The sequence below is a fragment of the Canis aureus genome, chromosome 8, assembly GCF_053574225.1.
Source record: "Canis aureus isolate CA01 chromosome 8, VMU_Caureus_v.1.0, whole genome shotgun sequence".
NCBI classification, from domain to species: domain Eukaryota; kingdom Metazoa; phylum Chordata; class Mammalia; order Carnivora; family Canidae; genus Canis; species Canis aureus.
Genome location: NC_135618.1, coordinates 34,382,470 through 34,387,435, shown reverse-complemented (window position 1 = coordinate 34,387,435; position 4,966 = coordinate 34,382,470). Strand labels below are relative to the sequence as shown.

Here is a 4,966-nt window from a genome sequence, read left to right as displayed (position 1 = left end):
GTCACTGGACTCCTCTGTGCATGCTTCCTCAGAGTGGGTAACAGAACACCGTACAGGGTTGTTGAAAGGAACAAATGAGCTAACAGGTAAGTACTTAGAGGAGTTCATGACCCAAAGTAAATATTATGAAGTATTTGTTGCTATTTTTTACTTTAAGAATTATTGTTGGGATCCCTGGGTGGCGCAGCGGTTTGGCGCCTGCCTCTGGCCCAGGGTGCGATCCTGGAGACCCGGGATCGAATCCCACATCGGGCTTCCGGTGCATGGAGCCTGCTTCTCCCTCTGCCTGTGTCTCTGCCTCTCTCTCTTTCTCTCTCTGTGACTATCATAAATAAATTAACATTAAAAAAAAAAAAAAAAAAGAATTATTGTTGTAGCAGCCCAAATGAGAGAGAGTGGGGACTGAGAATATCTTTACTAGAGAGCATGAAGAGGCTCATGAGAGATCTGCAGGAAAGTAGCCTGCAACATGAGGTGCTGCGAATGAGAGCCACCCAGTTGTCATTACCAGTTTGGTGGTCATTGCCATGCCCATGGCCAAGGGGAAGACCAGGAGACAGAAGTTTGGTTACAGTGTTAAATGGGAGCATCTGAACCGGAATGCTTGATGCAAAGCAGCTCCACTGATCGAGTGTTTCCACATCCGACATGCCTGGGACCATGGCAAATCCGTGCAGCAGAACCTGGCAGAGATGGGGTTGGCTATGGACCCCAACAAGGAGGTGCCCCTCTGTAAGACAAAGGTGAGGCCATGCCAAGGAGGTGGACATGGAGGAGAGGCCTAAGATGCTTGTGCAGAAGCCCTATGTGCTAAGTGATCTAGAGGCAGAAGCCAGCCTCCCAGGAAAGAAAGGAAGCACTGTCTGGAGACCTCATTGTCTATGTGGGCTACATGGTGGAGAATCACGGGGAGGACCATAAGGCTATGGCCCGGGTTGAGAAAAATTACTATCAAGATACTCCAAAACAGATTCGGAATAAGATCAATGTTTATAAGCATTTTTACCTAGCAGAGCAGCAAGTCTTCATTGATTTTTTGCAGAATAAGATGGAGGTTGAGTGATTGGCTTATGTCTTCCCGAGGCTGAGGTCTCTCCTGGACCAGAGAAGCTGGAAGCCAGGGTTCAAGGCAAGTAGGGGCATGTGGCTAGATGAGGCTGGTCAAACCGCATGGAATCAAAAGGTTACACACATATGCACATGAACACACACACACACACACACACACACACTCCCTTTACTGGGGAAGGAACTGTCTCTAAGAAGCTTCCAACAGCCCTGAAAAAAGCCAGAACCTACTGTTTTCAGAATGAGTGGTTTGTTTATATATAGTCTGTACATAATAAAACAAGGCTATTTTACTTAAAAAAAAAAAAGGGGTGGTGGTGGTGGTGGACACCTGGGTGACTCAGTGGTTGAGCATCTGCCTTTGGCCCAGGGTGTGATCCTGGGGTCCCGGGATCGAGTCCCACATCGGGCTCCCTGCAGGGAGTCTGCTTCTCCCTCTGCCCGCGTCTCTGCCTCTCTCTCTCTCTCTGTCTCTCATGAATAAATAAATAAAATATCTTTTTTAAAAAGGAAAAGGTTCATGATATATTTTAAAATTATCGTCAATTGGATTTCGTAGATGATTGGATATGATAGAGGGAGAGAGCCAGAATTGCTCCCAGGTTTCTAGCTCGGACATCTGCATGGAATCGAGATTATTGAGATTGAGGAGGACAGGAATTGTAGACCGGCCTAATAAAGATTCCTGGTTGCTGGTGCTTTTAAAGTCTGCATTTTAATAGCATTGAAAGATTTGGGCACCACAGGAATAGTTCTTCTGAAATCGAAAGTGCTCTAAAACAAAATCACCTTCTGACACTTGCCCCCACCATTTTAGAAAATGGGGCAGAGTGGGTAGGTAATTGTGTCAATATGGTTTTACTTTCAAGAATCAAGAATGACCTCAATGGGCAATCAATCTTTCTAAAATAAACTTTGTCTGAAAAAAAAAAAGACGTAATATCAACAATCCTAAAACTAGCATTGTTATCTTTGATTGATGTCCTCCCAAATTTAATTGTCCTATGTTTAATAAACTCAATAAACTACATAATAAACTTATCCAATGGGAGCTACAATATGGTTTTCATATTTTTTTTTCCAAAGCAGGTACACAAATGCGCAGATAAAATTTTAGCATTTACTGTTTTAAATGAGTTTAATGGTTTGTCACCTTACCTTTGATGTAGGTAAGCTAATCTTTATAGCAGGCTTTCCCATCCTAGTGATATACTGTGAAGATTAAGGAACCTTTTGTTCTGTGATATTAACTGTTACTGTGTTCTTCTCCACCCTGTGGGACAAGATGAGTGTTGAGAACCAGAATTCCTCTTCTGCCTGAGGTCTTGCTGATAGTGTCTTTATCAACCCCTCCAGCCTTGCTAGAAATTGGAAGAACATTAGTATCAGATGCCAGGGCTGACCAATGAATAAGTGGCTAAGGGCTTTGGCCCTTGTGTTTTGTCGAACCCTGTGTAGATAAGCATAGCCCCTCATTATCAGAACTTTCCTCCCAGTTCTTTTTTTTTTTTTTTTTTTTTTTAAAGATTTTATTTATTTATTCATGAGAGAGAGAGAGAGAGAGAGAGAGAGGCAGAGACACAGGCAGAGGGAGAAGCAGGCTCCATGCACCGGGAGCCTGACGTGGGATTCGATCCTGGGTCTCCAGGATCGCGCCCTGGGCCAAAGGCAGGCGCCAAACCGCTGCGCCACCCAGGGATCCTCCTCCCAGTTCTTGACAGCACTGTGGAAGAAGATGCCCTGTCCTTCAGGGTCCTCTGGAAGTGAGAAGAAGCCTTCTGTGTCTAAGGTTACACCATCGACCAGGGCTGGGGCCTCATCTTGGTTTAATGATTACAGCATTCCTGTTGTAACAAACATTCTTTTAGGTAGAAGTACTAAATCTTCTGTTTAGTGACAGGTGTTTGGTTTGGCATCTTACTTTTGCTTTTGACAAACTCATAAAGAGGCAAAGCCAACTCACATGATCTAGAAAGAAGAAAAGGAAGTCAAATGCTAAAATACTAGACTAATTCTCTAGCAGGCTGATATGAGAGGAGATCTTTGCTTTCAAATAGAGACTATTTGAGATAATTGAGGAACATTTTGAAATCCATACAAGTGTATAGGAAATCAAAGTGCTGAAAACCAAATGTTTAATGTTATTTCATTTTAAAAATATTTTATTTATTTATTTAAGAGTGAGAGAGTGAGGGAGAGGGAGAGAGAATCTGAAGGACACTCTGGTGAGTGCAGAGCCAGGTATGGGGCTCCATCCCACAGTAGTGAGATCCTGACCTGAGTCGAAACCAAGAGTTGGAGGCTTAACCAATTAAGCCACCCAGTCACCTCCCCATTTTAATTTTTGTAACCATGGTGATCAACTGGAAGCACCCACTCTGAAAATTGTCAAGGTTAGCATCATCTTGGCCTTCATGACATGGTGCTTTGGGAAACTGTTGGATATTTGTTTCTGTGCTGGAGTAAAGACTAGATCTGTTTATTCTTTATCTTCTTTTTAAATTTATTTCCCTCTTTCAATTTTTATCAAAATGATACATATATGTGGCAAAAATAAAACAGAACTGAGGAATTTATACTGAAAAATAATATCTCTCTGTCCCTACTTCTGAGTCCTACGTTCCAGAAGCAAACAACCTTCCTTTGGTAAAAAAGATTAAAATTATTTTTAATAATTACTAATTTTTACTCTTTTATTCCTTAAACTATCTCCTAAGAAGTTATAGCTGCAAGTAATCTGGTCTGCATCCTTCAAGTCTTCATTTCTATGCTTATAACAAACATATATACACACATGAGGTAAGATATACTGGGTTGTTTTTGTTTTTGTTTTTTGTTTTTTTAGAGAGCAAAAGGGAGAGAAAGAGAGAGAGGGAGAGAGGCAGAGACACAGGCAGAGGGAGAAGCAGGCCCCATGCCGGGAGCCCGATGCAGGACTCCATCCTGTGACCCTGAGATCATGTTCTGAACTGAAGGCAGATGCTCAACCCCTGAGCCATCCAGGTGTCCCTGCTTTTATATTTCTAAATAATATACCTCTAGGTTTTGTCTCAACAGACTGATCTATAATATCTCTTGATTCTTAAACTATATTTTTCATTTAATTATTACTTATTGAGTATCTACTATGATGGTAGGCACTATTCCAAGTGCTCAGTGATCAAAACAAAGATCCCAGACTCACTGACCTCTACATTCTAGTGGGAGGAGGGATGTTGAGACACATAAATTATATAGTAGACATTGACATATTTAATGGGAAAAAAAGTAGAATAAGATTAAAAGGAATTAGGAGGCAGGGAAGCAGGAGTAACACTTTTTAATTTTATTTTATTTTTATTTTATTTTATTTTTAGGAGTAAAAATTTTAAACTGGGTGGTCATATTTGGCCTCAGATGTTTGAACAAAGGGAGGGAGTTATCCACATGAATATCCTTGAAGAGTATTCAGTCAGAGAATATAGCAAAGGCCTCAAAGCAGGAGTGTGCTGGCACATTCACGGATTGGCAAGGATGGTAGTATGACTGGAATGGAGTGAACAAAGGGCCCTGTGGTGGATGACGAGATCAGAGAGATAACAGAAGACGAGATGATATAAGGCCATTGGGACCAATATAAGGACTTCTCACTTTTACTCTGGGTGGAATGGGAAGCCATTGAAAGGTTTTGAGCAGAGAATAACATGGTCTGTCTTGTACTTAGAAGGATTTATATAGCTTCCAGGGGTACCTTCTACCCTTCTGCCTACAATTTTCTGTCATCCATACTTCTGTTTTTGCATTTTCAAGGTTAATGCCGAGTTCATTCTTTTTTTTTTTTTTTTTTCCGAGTTCATTCTTTATTGTAACCTTTCATGTGTTTTTGATAGGTCGATCCTAAAACTTAACAATCAACCCG

The 4,966-nt window shown here is 41.4% G+C and overlaps 1 pseudogene; it reads left to right on the top strand.

The window, feature by feature from the left end:
• Positions 1–527: 527 nt before the first annotated feature.
• LOC144318079 (nucleolar protein 16 pseudogene) lies at positions 528–1,063 on the top strand (annotated as a pseudogene).
• The last annotated feature ends 3,903 nt before the right edge of the window (positions 1,064–4,966 follow it).